The sequence below is a fragment of the Sturnira hondurensis genome, unplaced genomic scaffold (genome assembly GCF_014824575.4).
Source record: "Sturnira hondurensis isolate 20B ecotype Veracruz unplaced genomic scaffold, ASM1482457v3 Scaffold0021354, whole genome shotgun sequence".
NCBI classification, from domain to species: Eukaryota; Metazoa; Chordata; class Mammalia; order Chiroptera; family Phyllostomidae; genus Sturnira; species Sturnira hondurensis.
This window is the reverse complement of record NW_028093985.1, coordinates 8,243,606-8,264,111: the sequence shown is the minus strand read 5'-3', so window position 1 is coordinate 8,264,111 and position 20,506 is coordinate 8,243,606.

The following is a 20,506-nucleotide window of genomic DNA, read 5'->3' as shown; positions in this document are numbered from 1 at the left end:
TTATATGCTCATCTCCAGTGTCCTCAGTTTCTTTCTTGTAACAGCTGAATATGAATTGTTCAGGTCTTTATCACTTTAATAGAAAACAAGTATTTGACCACTGTGAAATTTGCTTTATTAATGCAATAAATGTGTCTTGAAAATCTACTTTGTGTCATGAAACTTTTGTCTCTCTCCCCAAAAGGGAAATCAACAAACATATAATTCATGGAGCCCTCAGTATATTTACATATAATAATAAAAAAGTGTATTGTTTGGAACTAAGAACATTTTTCATAGGACGATAGCTATCACTTTGTGAGTGATATTTCATTTGCTGTCTGAGGCTCCTGCTATATTTAGCTTCTTTAATCCTTATCCCCCATCCTGACTTTACAGATGAAAAAACAGGCGCACAACAATCACATGACGTGCCAAGCCAGTTGGTGTCACAGCCAGAGCAGGGTCAGGCTTTAAGAACTCTTATTTAATTCTTTGTCACCATGTGCATATGATGCAATGCTCTACCTGATATTAAGGCCATCAGGACTGGCTACAAAATACTCAGGTAGAGTATTAATATACTTGTAGAACTATATTCCTAATACGTAACTTCCTACAGAACCCAGATTCAGGTATGATTATATTTCTTTCTTTTTACTTTAATTCCCTCACTTTATGTAGGAAAAATATAATTAATTACCCAGGTAATTAATATAGATACATCTTCTGTGTGAAGTATCCAAACAACCCAGTGGTCTACACAGCAGGAGGGGAGATTCTCCTTGGCTTCCTCCCCCGCCCCGATCCGGATCCCAGCCCCTCTTCTAGCTCTGGCTCTGCCACTACGAATAGTATGGCGTGTTTCTTCCAGACTTTTCGGGTCCATTTACATACACGCATGCACATTTATAAATATGCATGGAGCTATGTTTCTATGGTACGTACATTCAGAATTCCACCTTGGGATGTCAGAACAGTTCTCTGTCGAAGCCCTGGCAACTTCCCCAGCTCCAAGTCAGTGTGGGAGATCCTGGGTATGGGTGAGGGATGAAGATAGCTGTGTTAGTTATCTCTTGTTACATAACAAACTACCCCACAATCCATCGGCATGAAATAATGAACATTTATTCTCTCACGCAGTTTCTGAGGGTCAGGAATCTGGACGCAGCTCAGTAGAATGCCTCTAGTTCGGGGTCTCTCATGAGTTGGCATTCAAGATGTCAGCTGGGGCTGCAGTAGATTTGAGGGTTGACTGGGGCTGGGAGATTTCCTGCCGACTTGGCTCACTCAGAGGTTATTGCTCCAGGGCCTCTGTTCTTCATTGGCTATTGGCAGGAGTCCCCAGTTCCTTGCCATGAGGTCCTCTCCATAGAGCTATTTGAGTGTTATTATGACATAGCGCTAGATTCTTCCAGAGCAAGCGGTCTGCACCAGAGAAGGGTTTCTACAACTGACAAGATGGGACAAAGAGGAAGCTGCAATGTCTTTTATGACGTGATGCCGGAAAGCACAGACCATTACCACCACCAAATTCCATTCGTTAGAAGAGAGTCATGACATCTAGGCAAAGCTCAAGAGGAGGAGACTTTGGCTCCACCTTTTGAAGGGAGGAGTGTCAAAGCATTCCTGGGCATATTTTAAAACCTCCACGAGGACCATTTTGTGTGGGAGGAAAAAAGAAGCAGAGCAGATTCTAAGATTAGGGCAGAGCGGTCTGAGTAACCGGAAGGAGAGGACAGGTACAGAGACACTGAGGAAACAGGATCGTGAGAAGCCGAGTAGCACAGCTAGCAATCCTGGCGGCTCGTTACAATCACTGGGGGGAATTTTAAACTGTACTCCTGCCCTGGGCCCCACAGCAGATCATTAAATCGGTTTTTCTGGGATTGAGGCCCAGGTATCAATATTGCTTAACAGCTCTCCAAATGACGCTAATGTGCAGCCTGGGTTGTGAACCACATAAGAGAGGAGGTGCTGGAGTCCGTCTGTGTCTGGGCCCAGGTCCCAACTATGCCAATTAAATAGTTCCATGATCTTAGGCAAGTTAGTTAGCATTTCTGTGCCTCGTCTGTAAAATGGGGATATTAATAGTACTTTCTCATAGGGTTCCTGTGTGGATCACCTGGATTAGGAACCTGTGTAAGCTACTCTGAACAGTTCCTTGCACAGTGAGTGTTGTGTAAATGTTACTATTGTGATTATCCGCAGCATTCAATGGACTTTTCCTCCCTCTCGCTCCCCATTTCCAAGTGCTGAAGCCCAGAGGAGAGTGTGGTCTCCTGAGCCTCGCCTCCCTCCTTTTCCCTGGTACATGGACCCTCAGCTTCCTCCTCAGCCTCTACAAGTCCTCCTGGGCCCTCGGACAGGTACCTGGTGGACCATGAAGCTGAGCTGTTGCCCCTGAAATGGTGGACATAGCCTCAGAAGCATCACCGGCATCTTGGGACATGGGAAGAGAAAGCAGCACCCAGGGGTAGTGAGAGGAAGGGAAATCCCCTACGGGTTGCAAATAATTGAGATACAAACCTATTGTATATTACCGGAGCAGGATCAGCACGTGCGCCGAGCAATTCCTTCTAGAAGCCTTTCCTGATATCAGTGTCTTTGAACTCCTGTGATATTGGCACGGCCCCTAAGTTACCCCCTGCCTTTTATGTTTATTCATTTACCTTGTACATTTTCTTTCCTTCGGACACTATGTTCTTTTAGAGGCAAAGACTGTATCTTCTGGGAGAAGTATCAGTGACAGGAGGGAGGGGAAGATGAAGGCAAAAGGGATGTCTTGCTTGGATTATAGATTTTTCTTTAATCTTTAAAAATTTATATATGTGTAGTGGCAAATGGACTCGGCTTTTTTAACTCCCTCTCTGCTTCCCCCCATATCACTGTATCCCTAAAACACCCCTTCCTCTCACCGCCATTTTCATGAAAAAATAGCCTGAGTGTTCTTTCTCTTGCTTTTGTACAGCAGAGGTTAATAAATTGCTACTTTTACAGGGTATTCCAGCTGATATTGATGAGGCACATACAGAAATAAGCTAATGGGTTAGTTCCTATAAAGAAATGTATTTCCCAAGCATAAAAGCGTTACTCTGTAGGGAAGTAAATTTCATTTTTTCAAGGCTTCTAGAGTAGATGGAGTGGGTAAAATAATAATGAATAAAATAATTAAACTATAAAATAATTGACTCAATTCCTACACAAATTTTCCCTGTTCTGCAAAATTAAAATAATTTAATGAATTGAATAGATTATATCTTTAATCTGTTTTTTTAACCCCTGTATTCTGCAAATTTATGATTTGGATTCTAAAAGCTAGAGCCCTTTTTAATAAAATGTATTAAACAGAAACATATTTAAAGCTCCTGCTGTTTATTAAGTGTGCTTTTACAGTAAATGTGGATGACAAAAAAAAACATTGTATTAATAGTTCAAACTACAACAATAAGGTGCCTCAATTCCATTGTACTTGTGCTTAGTTTTAATACATGGAAATGAACAACATGGCTGAAAAATTCTGGGGAGATGGGGCATGATCTCATGTGTCCTAGTGGTGTCAGACATGAAACTACCATGTTAGCAAGTATCTAGACGCTAAAAGGAGGTCACTCTAGATACTGATTTCCCCCAGCTGAGTTCATTCATTTCTGCCAATGCAGGGAATCCTGGATTTTAAGCCTTCCAAGCTAGAAATAAAATTAGCCCTAAACCTAAAAATTATTCTATAAAAATATGGCCTCGATGGCTGTGGTTGTAATAACTGCTACTTACATAAATAGCTGATTTTATTGGTCTGGTTAAATGATTCCCATGTGTCCTTCTGAAACTTTTTCCTGTCATTCTTTATTGACTGCCATCTCAGCTCTTAGAGAAGAAAAAAATGATGAACTCCAGGCCTCTTTATCAATGAGCTCAGCCAAGAAGCCAACAGAGGGTTCGGTGGGCACCTCTGACCTCCCCAGGAAAGCTACCCGTCTGAAAGCAGAAGAAAGGTGGCACAGACACACAGCCGTGAAATTCAAGAGACTAAAATAAACTCAGGGAGCCTGCCTGGTCGCTAAACAGGGAATACACTTAAGTGCTATTCTGACAAGAAAGCATGGCAGCTTTAAAAAATTTTCATTTTTAAACTCTGGTATGATTTTATTCTAACAGCATCATCCTGTGTCTGTGGTTTTTCCCAGTGAGGTCATTATTATGTGAATTGAATTATTGTTCTGTTCAAATGACCTGTACATTCAACAATGTGTGCCGAGCTCCAGCAAGAAATGCTTTATGTATTATTGGGAGATGGCCATCTGTGGCACACGCCAGGCCCCCTAACATGCAGAAATGTTGGGGGTAGTTTATGTTCAGTTTTATCTATGATCAGAATTCCATTTATAAGCTTTTTTCATCCACTTGTCAACACTGTTCACTATAGCAACACTGAAAATGGCCAGAAATGAACAGATTTATCAGAGCATTGTGAGGTCAGACTGTATGTTTCAATTACTGTGTATTGAATTTTTATCATACATTTTAAATTTTATCCCTAAAATGGTAAAAATGTAATAAAAAGGAACGTAGTTTTCTTTGATCAACTTCCAGTTGTTATAAGTTACAAACCGAACAAGCTAGATTTCATGATTTTTATTAGATATTGGGTCTCACATTATATATGTACATTTTAAATATAACATTGGTTGTCCATGCTGAGAAACAAGGATTTTTTTCAAGTCTGAAGAATACTGTTCTTCTCTTTTCTGCATATATAATGAAACAGCATGGTGATGTGTAAAGTTAAATTTTAAAATTGTAGATTATGTTTAAGCCACACACTCCCAACCTTTCTTATCCTCTTCAGGTGAACTGTAGTTGATACTAGGGACACGTTGGACCAAATGCATAATCTCACACAGGTAAATGCACCCAGATATTCTGCACTACAGAGTGAAAGGGATTTTTGGTATTTTTGGTTGTTGCTGTTGTACTGAGACCTCATTTAACAACAGGAATCTCTTTTATAAAGAAGCATAAAATCTTACAAGGGGAAAAGGACTTTTACAAGTGATTTCCTTCTCTCCTTCCTTCCTCCCTGCCAACCTTCCTTCCTTCCTTCCTTCCTGTCTTCTTTCCTCCTTTCCTTTTTAAAAAACATTCTAACTAAATGAAGTAGTGTTCACTTTGGACATATAGCTATACAATTTAAATATATTTGGATTTTAACTTTATTTGTAAGTGAGAGATGTCTGTTAGAAAAATGATTAGTATCAGCAAACAGGTAGAGAGATAAGCTTTGTTCACAAATGTATCCCTGGAGTCACATTAAATCCATTCACCTTGAAAGTATCATAATGAAAATGATGATGGTAATGATGATGATGATGGTGATGATGAGGGAGCAATGATAACTAGCATTCGATGAGCACTTTATCTGTGCCTGAAGCTACACTAACCGTTTCGCAGGCATTGTCTTATTCACAGGCTCTTCACAACAACACTAAAAAAGCAGACAATGTCACTTCTTCAGGTGAGAAAAGAGAGGCTTCAGAAGCTAAGGATCTTGCCCAAGGTCACTTATTAGGACCTCCTCCTAGGTCCGAGTGACAGCTCCGTCTTCCGGAGAGAAGGTAGAAAGGGTAGAATGCATTTGGGACTATCCCCAGCTTCCTCTATCTTGTCAGGCAGTCGAAGTCAAGCCAAGTGTGCAGCCAATGGCTTTGCTATGGCTGTGAGAGGCCTCAGCTTCTGAGCTAAGTACTCACCCTGCTCTCACGGCCTCTCCCAGGACCTGAAGCACTTGTCTGGGAACCTGGTCACCATAGCAGGTCTTTGCCCTGTGTCTCCTCCACACCCACCTCCCTGGTGCACTTTCAGTCTTCCGTTTTTATTTAATATTTTGTTTGATGTTTCATGGTATGACTTTTCATTCCTGGTATTCTGGAACACATCTCTTACAGTGGATACAATAGAGGGTCTGCGTCATCCTAAATTCCCCAGCTCTTGTTATTGTTGTTCAGGGTTGGAACCCTGATAGGACTAGAGATGGTGCCTCATCCAAAGAGTGGCCACGAGTGGCTGGGAATGGAGAGCGCTGCGCGGTAGGGATAGCACAGTAATTAGCTGAACTCCTGGGGTTTGGACTAGAGTGTCAGGGAAGTGTTGATGAGATAGGAGTAAATGGAGAACAGAGCAGACATTCCGAGGAGCGGAGATGACATGGATGAGAGGCCAGCAGGCCCTAAACCTCTCTCAGCTTTTTGGCAGCTTTCAGTCTTGCACTTATTCTCAGGAAGACCCAAGTGATGCTCTGTTCCCTGCAGCTACAAGAGCTTGACAGTCTGCACGGGCATCCCACTCCCAACACTCTTCTGTGGCTTATTTTCCCTACCTCTGTTCTTGATGGATCAATTACAAGGGATACTAGTCAAGATGCTTTCCTTCACAAGGGACAGAAACACAACTAAAACCACATTAAGCAAAAACAAAACAACAAAAATAAATGCTAGAGGGTAGAGAAGGGAGATGGGGGAGGAGTAGGAGTTACAACTATACCAATAGAGAATGCAGAACTGAAAAAACTGTTGCAGAACCCAAAGAGCGCTGAGCCCTTAGTGACTGAAAGTGGAGGCATTGCTGACAGTCTTCTTCTCCTTTTCTTCAGCGTTTGTCTTTTCCATTCTCTCGCACAGTCTACATGGCGGAGGATGCGGCTGACAGCAGCTCTTGAACTCATTCTTACAGCTCTGTGACCAGAAATAATTGAGAACTTTCCTTACCAGTGAAACTTACACATTTCTCAGGGAAGAACTCTGGTTGGCTAGGCTTCAGTCACATACCAAGGGAAAATTTGCCAAGGCAATAAGGTCATGCAACCACCCCTGTGGGGTGGTTGAATCAGCACAAGGATCTGATTCTAAACCCACCAACAATGTATGATGGGGAAAGAGCAGTTTTGCAAAGGAACAGTATTTTGAGCAGGCAAAATAAGCTACATTTATGAGAAGAGGTGTATCTATAAAACTTTACCATGCCATTTACAGAAATAGCAGAGGAGCAAATGGAATTCCTTTGTCTAATTCCCAAGGACCCGTACAGATGTATTCCACGCGCTCTGCTGCCATCTCAGATCACTGGCTCAACTCAAGACATTAGAATCATTCCCCTGAAGACATTCGCTCACCTCTACCTGACAGTCATCCTCACCATGGAGCCGGGCAACTTGAGTGAAATTGAAGGCCTCCGAAGAGGACGGTGGACACTCTCTTTTCTTTACACCGCAGGTTTTCAATGTGTGATCCCTAAACCGGGAGCATCAGCATCACCTGGGAATTGGTTAGAAATGCAGATTTCAGGCTTTCCCCAAGACATGCTGAATCAGAAACCCTGGGGATAGGACCCAGAAATCTGTGTTTTAACAAAACCTTCAGATGAACATTTGAGAATTTCTACTTTAAGCCATCCTTTCAACAGCCCCTCATTTAGACGGTTTCCAAAGCATTTCTGAGTGAAGACCCTGGGGTTCAAGGATGCTGGCATATTATCATCACATGTCATTCAGCAGGCCTCTTTGTGTCCACTATGTGGTACCACTATGCACTATGCATTCATCATTGCCATTTGGGTCATCCAAGTAGATCCCCGAGAGAGTATGAGGGAAAGGGGTAGGCCAGGTGAAACCATTCTATACGTCTCTTATAGGGCTCGTTCATGGCAGGGCACTCCTGCAAGGAGGATGTGCCCTTTCCTGTGCAGGCACAAGCGTATCTGAAGGGTGCTTGGGGGAACGTCTTTGTGTCAGCTACAGAGGCTCCTTGTAGTCCCAGAGACATCGTGGGTGGCTCGTGGGGGAACACTGCCTTCTCTCTGTACCAACTGGACTTAAGAGACCGTATGGTCTTAAAGAGGAAACAGCCCCAAGTGTTTTTCTGCCCTGTTTTCCTTTTTATATTGTTAGAAATCTAAGATCGTGGGTTTTTTCGCAGTTTGAACATAATTATGGTATCTTGTGTGTCCTGGGTATGCAGTAGGTGTGGAAGGGATAACAAAATCCGGTGGCTTCGAACCATTAGCCCTGGTTTCCAGCCCATTCATTCAGAAGTAGATACTTCTTTGCATATCTAAAAGCTCCTAACATTAAAATATCCCACTTACTATCCAACCAAAAAGTGTTCTTAAGATTTCAAAGAGCATTATATATAGAACGTGAAGTCATCAATATGCACAATATAGACCCATGTTTTCTGCAAGAAAAATTATTCAAAAACCAGAGATCATGAATCTTAAAACACAAATGAGTTTTAATTTTTGTTCTCAGAATCCTCTGGGTGCAAGAAGGCTTGTACAATCGCCTCAATCTACAACTTCACCTGTGAGCCAACACTGCTTCTGCCAGGAAGGAGTTCTCGTCCCAGAGTAAACGGATTTGCAAGCAGGGATTCAAAACAGAAGTGCCATCTTAGCCTTATTGATGGGATTGAAAAGTGATAATTTAATTTAATTACATGATAATTTAATATCTCCCGTGTTTCCCTGCGAGAACGGCGAGGCCAGTGTTTGGGGTGGCAGCTAGGACTTGGACAGCATAGTCATACTAGTGGAAGGGGAGTTTGCACCAAGATTACTGGCCAGGTTCTTTTAAAAATCTAAGCCTCTGAAAACATTTAACTCATGCTAAAAAAATTTTTTTAACATAAAATAACAACACTCTTTTTCAAGGTCATTCATTTGCATTCTTATAAACAGAGCTGGACTTCCAGAGAAGAGATGAATATTTTTTTGCCCAACCAACGACTCAAGCTTTCTTCTCTAAAATAGGAAAAAGAGACAGCCACTTCCCCATTCCTTCGTTTTATCACTAGTCCCCAAACCAGGCCCTAGGAACTGCCTAGAAATCTGTTGTTTTGGCTTCTTCTGTAATTCAGGGAGTAAAAGACAGATAGGACTTATGCCAGATTTCACTTTGTAGTGAATTATTTAAAATTGTTTAAAATGATAAATATGCTGGAAATTAAATGTGACAGACTGTTAAAAATCGCCCGAGGCAATTTTTAGAAATCTTCAGATTTCTATCTACTACCTTGGGTAAGGAAAAACTGTGATGCTGATAACAAAGAGAGGAAAGTCAGAAAGAAGATTTAACTTGTTCAGAGGAGGCTGGGTTTGGTTCCCCCATGGCAAGTCTGTGGCATCTCCCAGCATAGTGGGCTCTGTGATGTTCCTCTCAACTCATTACCTGTTGGTGGCTTGCAGCCGAGGCCCTCTCCAGGTCCTTCCCTTAGCCAAAGGAGCCATCTTGCCCAAAGTTATGTTTTTCTCTGTAAGAGTAGCCATCAACCAATGACTGGTTGATGAAGGGTACCCAGTCCTTGCTCCTTGTCTCAATTTGGAGACCTCACTGACAGGCTGTCTACATTCAGGTCAGACACCCGGGGGGATTGGCTGAGGCCTTGGAACTGCATCACAATTCAACTTCCCCTTCTGCCCAATCCTGCTTTCCTTATCCATTTACGAGTGTTGTTTTTCAGAGCACACCCTGATAAAGATGCTGTGTACAGATCTTCATCTCTGCTTCCTGAGGACCCAAACCAAAGACCCCCAGGAACTAAACAAAGATGTTAATGTGGTGGGGATGAAGAGGTAGGAGTGCAGATAAAAGGACTTATTTTTTAATATGAGACAATCTTAATATATTTTAGGTGGTAAGTTCTCAATTTGTAGCATCTTTTAAGGCTGATTTGAATTATTAATAGAAATAACACCGTTGTAACTCCATTAGTCAAGTATTTACTAGCCACCTGTAAGACAGCTAGTTTCTGACTATCCCTATTACCAACGCAGTTGGTTTACAGCACAACCTGTCGGTACTATTCGGATGATTTTCAGACTTGACCATAACAAGCTTGTTTCTAAACACTGCATAGAAGATCATGTGATTTCAAGGGCTCAAAAGTGAGTTAATGACCCAGTGTGGACCTTGTCCTGATAGAATCCTATAAGCAACTGGTCATATTCAATTAGCTCCTCACGAAATCTGTTAAAAATGTACTTCTTTGTTTTTTAATCACCTAATGGGACAAAGACCCAGGTCAAAGTCCTCTGTGTAGTGAGTATATTCAGTGTGATGAAGACATGCTGATAATATTGTGAGAACCATGCAGGAGTCATTGAGAGGCAAGAGGCTGAATGTAGTATCTCTCATCTGCTTGCCTCTTCCTCGTTAACACTGGTTCCAGGGCAGCAAGAGCTGCCCTACTGTTCTGCTCTTACCTCCAGCAGTGACGGCCCAGCGCAGCTGGCCCAGCAGGACCAGAGAGGCCACAACGTTGACGCCCAAAGCATACAACTTCCAGAATGGTTTCCCCGAACCTTCTCATTTTTGTAAGCCCGGCTGCTTAGGTTTTGCTCGCTTCCCACTGATGTCCTGCTGGAGTTTGGAAACCCAGAAAAATGGCTAATTGTCCCAATTTGAAAAAATAATGAAGAAGCACACATTGCCAAGACCTCCATTATTTCCTGGGACTCCCCCAAATCTGTGGTGTTTCCTGTGTGAGGCGGTACCTCTCGGCCACGACAGACCACATGGACTAGGATGTTGCAGGGAACTATGTGGCACAAAGACAGGAATTTAGCAGTGTTTCCCCCTCTGTGTGTAAATTGGTATGAAAATAGTGATTTAACATTTGAATGTGGCGTAGTTGACAGTGCAGGTTTGTGCAATGAAAAGATAATTGCTATCACGTTTTAAAATATTTCATTATGGCATTTTTAAATAATAAAAACAGTAAAATGCGATTGCATTTTAGGCTCAGCCTAAACTTTAATAATTCTTCTTATTCAAATGACAGGATGCAGAACACTTGAACATTGGATATATACCCGTGAATGATTTAGGGGAACTGTGAAATTATATTAAATTCGAAGAATACAGTTTAGTGTAGGAAGGAAACACTTAATGACTTCACAAGAGAAATATTTATTGGAATATCATGTTACCTTTGTTTGTAGCATAATGGCCTCAGAGGGACCAAGTGAGATTGTTTTGATGGTAAATTTATTACATAGTTTTTAGGAGCCTGGGCCTAAGGGATCTTGTTGAAAAGGGTTTTGTGGTCCCAGAAGCTAGAAGAAACTCTGGCCTCTCCCAGAGAGTCTCCACAGCGCGAATCAATGTCCTCCGAGAGTCAAAACAGATGCTGCCCCCGGGGGCAAATGTTTCAAGTTGGTGTCAGCTCACCAAGGAAGGGAGCAAACAGCACATATTTCATTCCTGTCAAAATGTAGCGTTTCCTTTCCTATGTCAACTCCAAAGCATTTTGTCCTTTCTTCTCATTAAAAGCTCAGGCTCAAATATTGAACTACTTGAGCTGGCATTCTGGCTCTGTTTGCTGGCCATTTGGAATTAGCCAGCTACTCGACCCTCCTAAACCTGCTTCCTCATCTGCAAAATGGGAATAATAATAGGACTTCCCTCCCAGAGCTGTTAGGAGGACTAAATGAGCTAGGTCATCCATTTGTGGCACTCAGGTCATAGAAAATACCTTGGCCTGTGATTAGGCTCTCCAGCAACAGCAGCCATTATCATTATTGCAAATAACTCGTTTTTAAAGCCCTGGTTTGTCTGTCATGTGTATGGGAGGGATCCATGACAGCATGATTTGTCAAATTACACCTGCACTCTGTACTTTAATGCCTCAAACTCCATCTTCACTTTGGGACCCACAGGTCCACCAAGAGGGTCAGCAGGAGGCCAGAGGTGGATGATCCTTCTCGTGGCCACGGCACACGCTGGAGGTTTGGGGGAGCCAGCCCCTGGCAGGGTCCCCAGCATGGTAGACAGCCTTCCAGACTCTTCTTTCCCACAACTCATAGCTCTCACCCAAGCCCCAGGCCAGCGATTCTGGACAGGCCAGAGCGCACAGTGTGCGTCGGTTTGCCAAAAAAGAAAATGCCACTCCTCCACCAGCACGTGCGAGAATCCGCTCCTTTCTTTGGCAGATCTCTTTGCTCCCAGGGCCTTCGCCTGCAAGCTCGGCCTCACGCCAGACCTGTGGCTCATCCTGTCCTCACTCAAAGAAAACTGAAGGATAAGAGTAACTCCGGCGAGTCCATTTCAGGACCATCCTGCGGCATCTGTGGCTTCTGCTTTGATTGCTTGTGCCGGTTCTAGTAGTAATAACTAACACTTTTAAACACCTACTTTGTGCTAGCCCTGTGCTAAGCACTTTACATATATCAACTATTTATTTCTCACAAACACCCTATAAAGAAGGCATTGTTATTGTTCTCATTTTACAGAGGAGGAAACTGTGGTACAAGAGGCAAAATAACTTGACCAAAACCACAGGGGTAGTGAGGGACAGAACGGGGAGTTGAACCAGGCAGGCTGGCTGTACAGACCACACACCAAACTACTTCTCCAACGAACTTCTCCTTTACTCCTCAGTCTCAGCCCTTAGCTTATTCTTCTGTCTTAAAGATCAGGTCTCCAACTTGGGCAGCCTGCCCAGAGACTGTGGTGATGAGCTTCCTTAAGCCCTCAGTACAGAGGGCTGTTGGTCCATCCCTGAGCCCTGGGCTGTAGCCCTCATCCATCCATTCAAGTATGGGCCTCTCTGCCTTAGATTCCTGCTTGGGATGCTGCTTGAGACCTGTCTCCAAACATCCTAGACGCCATCTTTCCGACAGGGACTTTCTCCATCACCCTCAGGGACTTTGGTTTCCCAAGCCTCTTGCTCACCTACATTGGATGCCCCACATCCGGCATGCTGGAGATGTCCCACATGTCCAGTAACTCCAGGCGTAGCTCTGACTACAATGGCCCAAGCTCCATTCCTGATGGTGTCATGCTGGGCTCCTGTCTTCAGGGGAGTACCCCAGCTGTGGAACAGGATGGCCGCATCATTTTCACACCTGCTAATCCACCCCCCTTTTTCCACAGCTGAGTCTGGAGAGAACCATTACCAGGAACCAGAGTTCTAGCTTTCTTACTCCACACTGAATGAGCCAAGATACCCCCAGAAGCTCCTGTGGACTATCATGTATCAGGGGCACTGGTCTGTGCAGCATGTGTGGACAGGGTTCCAACCATGTACACAAGAAGAACAAAGATGACTAAGCCCTTCCAAGACCAGTAAAAAATATTCAAGATGTCCTTAAAACTGTGCCATATTCCTCTGAGTGGGAAAGCCGAACTCAGACTTACTGTAGGAAAATGTGCCTCTGGACGCTTTTCAATTTAATGCCTAGGATATTGAAATGTCAAGTATTCCATGATGTTTCATTGGGCCAATTGAAACTCACTGAGTAACAAATACACCTAAAGCAGGAGACTCCTTAGATATAAAAGCACATATTTGATGAACAGGTCAAAAAAAAAATCACCCTGTCTAAAAGGCAGAATGTTAAACATTTTGAGACGCAATAGACTCCCAGTTTAGAAGGTGATAAGGCTGCCATCTAAAATAATTAGCTTCAGGTTCAGAGCAGAACCACACATGTCCCAAGATCAAGGACATTTCTGACATGAGAGGAAGGCCTGGAACATGAGAGGTGCCTAAAAACTGAAAGAAGAGTTTGTGAAGCCCTTGATACAAGCACACAAAATCCTTAAACAGAGAGAATGCAGACCTAGTTGGTTCAGCTCAGAGAATACAGGAGCGTGGAGAGGATAAAGGTCACAGCAGAATTATCATGGTCAGAAATCATAAAGGAATACATTTTTAGATTATACCCACCAAAAATTTAAATTCTCTGTAAAGCTAAGAGCACTATAAACAAAATTGAAAGTTAAAGAAGAAGCTGGTTATAAGATGCTCTCTCTCTCTCTCTCTCTCTCTCTGCCTCTCCCTCTGATGTCCCCTTATGTTTTGGGAACTCTCTAATGTATGACTCTCCATGAATACAGGGTTCCCCTTCCACCACAGGACATGATAATTTCCCCTATTTACTTTTTCGGTTTTCTGGCAACTAACATGGAGGTTGTGACAGTGGCTCAGCAACCAGACCCTCTGGCCTGGAGCTCTGAATCAGGGACAGAGGGCAGTCTGTTTGGGCAGCAGCAACAGCAACTCTGCAGAGCTAATGGGGGCAGAGGTGCCCAGAGCGGCTTTCAGCGTTCCATGGCAGCATTCGCAGGGTCCTCACCGCGCAGTTTCTAAGTGTGGTGTGGGCTGCTGTCTGCCACGCCTCTCCTGGTGCCACCCTATTTTCAGAGTCCAGTTTCCCAGCTTTTCCATGCTGTGATCTACCAAACATCCTTCCGAAACATTTCTTTTTTTCTGTGGGAATAAGCCAGACACTTCCTGTTGCACATACCCAAGAACCCCTAGCAGTACATACACTCGGAAACCTACTTCCAGTGTTTTAGAGGCAAAAGAGGCACAATATCCCCCCAATACAGATGGTTCTAACAAACTCAGTAAGGAAAGATGCACGTTCCAATAGAAAACATAGGGCATGAACAGACAATTTGCCAAAGAAGAAATACAAATGGTCAGTAAACATAGGAAAGAGACATTGTTCTCACATTTTCAAGATGTGAATTTTTCAAATACTATTGAGAACTCATTATTGATAAACATTAAGAGCATTAATACTCAGCATGGTAAAATTGTGGGGAACAAGTTGTTGGGGTGCAAAATGACATAACCTTTCTTGAGCTGGAGATCTGATATTGCGTACCAAAATTTAAAGTGTTCCTTTTGGCCCAGCAATTTTGCTTATAGAAATTTATCCTGAAAAAACATCATGGCCCACGAAGCTCCATTCCCAGATGGTGCCTTAGAATACATACTTCATGTAACTCAAAGTAAATCCACAGTTTGAAATAATTTCAAAATAACTCTCACCCATCACTTGTCTGGGTCAGACACCGTGGAAGGAATGGACCCCCAAAATTCTGTATCAAAGTACTCCCCCGACCCCAGCTCGAGGAAACTCTCTGCTCTCCCTTTGGAACAAAAACTCAAAAAGGTGTCTTGCAAAACAATAGTCTACTATCGCAATGGAATCTCTATTCCCTCCAGAGCCAATGAACATCCCTGCTCCTTACTTGCCTTCTCTGGCCCCACCCAGCAAGAGTATTGGGCGCCTTGTCACAGTCTCATGAGGGTAAAAGTCTAGGTTTCTACTTGATTTTGTTGGTATGGGTATGAGTTTTTTCTTTGGTTTTTGGCTAGAGTAGTCAAATCATTGTTCATATTTTTTTTTTCTGTTCTGGCTACTCATTTCCTTGTCTTTTTTTTTTTAATATTTTATTTATTTATCTTTAGAGGGGAAGGGAAGGAGAGAGGAAGAGAAACATGAATGTGTGGTTGCTTCTTGTGCATCCCCTGCTGGGAACTGGCCCCTGGCAGGAACTGGCCTGCAACCCAGGCATGTGCCCTGACTGGGAATCGAACCTTGATCCTTTGGTTCCCAGGCCCCCACTCAATCCACTGAGCTACACCAGCCAGGGCTCATTTCCTTGTCTTTTTGTTGGAGTTTTTTTCATCTGTGCCCATTGGTGTTTTCTGGGTTCCTGGCATCTTCAATTCCAAGCCTGGGATAAATGAGCAAAAAGAAACCCAGGGTACTCACCACCACATTGTTCCTCAGATTCTGACATCCTTCTATATCCATCTTCTTCTCTTTGCCTTTCAGAATCTTTTTATCTCTGCTTTATATATAAGGTCCAGAGCCTTTAATTGTATTTAGTGGGTTGAATGGGAAAAAGTATGTCTACTCCATCTTCCCAGAAGTAGAAAATTCTCAGTATCTTTAAGTGTTTTATTTGAGGTTTTCCCCAAATGAGAGAGAAACATTGCTTGGTTGCCTCCCATATGCACCCCAACCAAGGATTGAATTGTGACCTACGTATGTGCCCTGATTGGAACTAGCAGCTTTTTGGTGTATGAGATGATGTTCTAACTAGCTGAGTAGTGTGGCCAGGACCAGGATGGATTCTTTCAAGCAGTGGCTGACAGGTTCAACAGGCTATCACCAGTAGACAGAAATAATATGTCTATTGGCCATCTGTATGTCCTCTTTGGAGAAGTGGGAATGCAGACTGGTGCAGCCCCTATGGAAAGCAATATGGAGTTACCTCAACAAACTAAAAATGGAACTGCCTTATGACACAGCAATTCCACTTCTGGGAATTTATCTGAAGAAGCCCAAAACATTAACTGGAAAATATAAGCACCCTTATGTTCATTGCAGCATTGTTTACAAACACCAAGATTTGGAAGCAGCCTAAGTGTCCATCAGTGCATGAGTAGACAAAACAACTATGGGACATTTGCACAATGGAATACTACTCAGCCATGAAAAAACAAAACCAAAATTTTACCCTTTGAGACAGCATGGATGGACCTGCAGAACATTAAGTGAAATAAGCCAATCAGAAAAGACAAATACCATATGATTTCACTCATGTGGAATCTAATGAACAAACTGAATGAACAAGCAAAATTAGAGACAGAGTCACATATAGAGATCAGGCTGACAGCTCTGGGGAACTGTTAGGGAGTGGAGGAGTCGAGCAAAAAAGAAAAAGGACTCACGGACAAGGACAACAGTGGGGTGATTGTGGGTGGTGGGGGGTAGGTTTGGGTGGGTGGAGGTGGGAGAGGGTATAAAGAAGATAAGTAGTAACGAAAAAATACAATAATAAGAAAAGAAATAGCACAGCAGTGACGATAGCCTTCAAAGTTTCTTTTTGAATACCAAAACCCTATTGATAATAACTTTCGGTCTCTGAGTTTTTAATGCTGAAATATCTCATCTGCTGTAGGCTTTAACATGAATGGGCAAAGGGACAAATTATCTTTGTATCTGGAACGCAGATAATGCCAGCACTGGGACCATATTATTCTAATTCGGGCTCCTCCTTGACTTTTCTATAAATTGTTTAACCTCTTTGTGCCTTCTCATTTGGGCCATCACAGAGATTACCTCCTGAGGTGGATGTTATAAATGAGGCATATCCATCAGCAGAGATTTTTACGCTGTGAGGTGTGCTCACAAGAAAAAGTACTGTCCTTGGGTCTCTAAACCGTAAAGTTTAATCTTCGGTCCCCAGTGTCTGAGCTCTCCGTTGATTAATTCATACAAAATCTTCACACTTTCAACACTTCTCTCCTTTTCATTCCCAATCCAAACCTCAAGGACAATATACAGAAATTAATTTTTGAGTCAGAATGAGAGAAGTTGTGTTAAATTCCTTCAGAGAATTAATGTGGAGTTAAATGGAATTTGGCCAATCTGCAGTGCTTTTGCTAGCAGTTGTCCTTGCCATTTTAATTTTTTATGCCTGCTTTTACAGTGACCATTTTAATTTAGATTTTCAAGTATTTTACAGTAATGTTTAGTAGAGGAGGGAAAACGGCCCACATAGACAGTTTACCTGATTGGATGACCATTGTTGAGACGTTGAATTTTTACCACTGCTGCCCGGAATACGGAGCATCTACCTGAATGATATAAAGGGCCACTTTTTAGCTAATTCATGGTCCTTGAAAAACCATATAGTTTACTGTTCTTGCAAAGTCTTTGTTTCTCCAGACACTTACAAACACATTTAAAGTGGTGATGCATCTGAAATAGCTTAGTAACCCTCCACACCCCCATACCCCCAGCCCTGTTTCACCCATGCGAGTTCTGATATCGACAGTTTTTGTTTTAATGCATTCCACTGGTGAATTTTGATGATTTGTTTACCATCTCTCTGTACCTCCAGGGCGCTATGGGGAGAAATCAGTGGAAAGATGAACGTGAAAGCCATTTGTAAGCTATGAGGGTAGTTGAATTTTATACTCTTTACAGTCTTTGAAATCATTGGCACGAGCGTCACCACACCACCTCCACCAGTGTCAAACTGTAGCTCCAAACTCACTTTCTGCCCCCTCTTGGCTTCCGCCAGTTCAAAATCCTCTCCCAGTAGTCTTCCTCTTCCATCCCTCCGGTCTTGTTCTCCTCCTACAACCCCCTCCTCTGGCTTCCAGAGTTAGCAACCTCACATCTCTCCACAATATTCATTTTCTCCTCTAAGGCTTTTTCCTTGACCATCACAACCACCTCAGAAATGTCCAGTGTCAGCGATGACTGATGGGCGACAGAAAGTAATCTCTCCCTGCTGCCTGCAGGCTCTGCCTTTCACACATTCCTTTCTTCTCAGTGCCAATGCCCTCTATATGAATTGAGGCTTCCCAAGGAGGACTGGCTCCCCTCATTTAATTTCTCATCAGTACCACGATTGCTACTTATGGGTAAGGCACAGCACGCATTAACATACTATGATCTTGCTCTCGAAAGATAGAATTGGGGACCAAATTTTCTGGGCTACCCACTGGGGTTGTTTCCTGAGTCACAGGGTATGGTGCACCGCCCTCGCCCTCATTCTGTCTCCTCCTGCCCACAGGCACGCATTTCAGAGATGGGTGTGGTAGGGTCGGTCCCTCAGTGACCACGGAAGAGAGTTTTCCCTTGTCCTCTTTCCACATCCCTTCTGTACCATTCGGCTCCCTGTGTACCTATGACTATCTAAGAACCCGTGTTCAGAAAGTGGTTGGCTCCAACTCTGACACCTCAGCGATACTCTAAACTGTAGGTGCTTCAGTTAAAAGTAAACGTATTTTGCCATGTATAACGCGCACCCATTTTTTGGCCCAAACTTTCAGGGAAAAAATCTTTTAATTTTTTCATTCAATTATTTATTTATATTTAGATACTTGGCTTTTGTATTATAAAGAAATTTTAGCCTTTATTTTTGAACATATTGTGGTACAAGAAATTTTATGTAACAAATAATTATAAAACACAAGAACAGATACAAAGTATTCCAAGTACGTACTAATGGAGTTGAAACTTATTTCAATGTATCTTGATTCAGAGCCTTTCCCTCAAGTCTTTTCTGTTGCCCTTTCTTTCTGCCCAAATTCTAACTACTATTTATTGCACAGTCGCTGTGTATCAGGCTCTGTTCAGGTGCTTTGAATATATGTCTTTACAACAATCCTGCAATTCACACAATGGCAGAGAAAATGTGGCACCTGAGAGGTGACGAAATTTACCCTAGGTAGCAAAATGAACAATGACAAAGCCCAGATTCGCATCCAGGTTGCTTTTCCTGCCAAACCACTTTAGAGACCCACCCGTCCACCCAAATTTAGTGTCTATACTACAAAAGAGCACCTTACCCTTCCTCACTAATAATGTTTTCTCATTCTTTAAGTTTTTGTTGTAAGGATAAAAGCAAGACAGTTGCCTGGCTAAATTAACCTGTGCTGAAATATTGATTATTCTTATTCCTACACGAAAAATTGGTCAGGTCAAGTTAGTCATAAATTTGTGGAACATATAAGAAAACTGTCTTTTTGGTGGAATGTCTTTCTGTTTTCCCTTACTTAGCTAAGTCTCCAAAAACACCCTACCAACATGCGCACAGAACTGTGCACACACACAATTTGGGCATACCCACAAATACATACCTGGAGATTAAGAGGTTAACAATTCGAAGTTTGCTTTATGCTGGCCCCAGATTTAGCCAATCGAGCTAAGTGGTTCAGTAAGTATTGACAAAACAAGACCTGGGCCCTGGTTTATACATGGGACTCAAGGTTCATTTTAATATTAGTCTACTCAAGAAGCGACTGGCCTTTCCAATTAGCCAGAGAATGTAAGACATTCTGTGTTCAATACTTCAAGTTTAACCACTAGAGAGAAATTATTTGAAGAGAGAATTGCTAAGGGACCTGGCAGAGGACAGACTACATCAATATATAGTCTTTTTTCTCTCTCAAAGTCTTTTTCAATCTCTCTCTGCAACCCTTGCCAGCCCCCTCTGAAGTCCACTACTGAAAAATGTTAATCCTATCTGTTAAAGCTGTATAACAAAATGCCTAATCATATCCCTGAATCTCTTTGAAAAAGAGACTTCTGTTTTAAATTATACCATGAATGCATAACTACATGCTCATAGTAAAAAACTAAAACACCACAGAAATATAGAGAATAAAAAATAAAATTCTTCATCATCTTCGTTCACATTTCATCATTTCATCCCCTTCCCCTGCCCCCAAGTCAGTATGCACGGTTTGCTGTCTGGACTTTTTTTTCATTATTTACATACAATTAATTTAAACACAGATGCATTTTTTTATGGAATGGAGTTTATACTAACTACAATCTGAAACTCACTTCATTTACTGTAGCAAGCATGTATTAGTTCTTGTACATTCTTGATCAAGCCCTTCAATCTCTTAAGCCTCAGTTTCTTCCTGTTGTTGTAAAAAAGGAGAAGCTTGTGTTGGCACTGGTTTTTGAAAGCCAACTGTGTGTGTTTCTTCCCAACGCCTTCCTCGTTCAGACGTTGGGCTGGGAGCTTGAAGTTGGCCACGGTGGAAGTATTTATACGTGGAAATCGGCAAAGGCTACAGATCAGGCCTCCCCTAGGCCGGCGTGCTAGCCCTAACCCTCTGACCTTCGTGGGCATGGCAAACCCTAACCCCTCCCTTTTACTTCCGGTGTACCCTACCTCATTATTCCAGTTTAGATTTGGGTC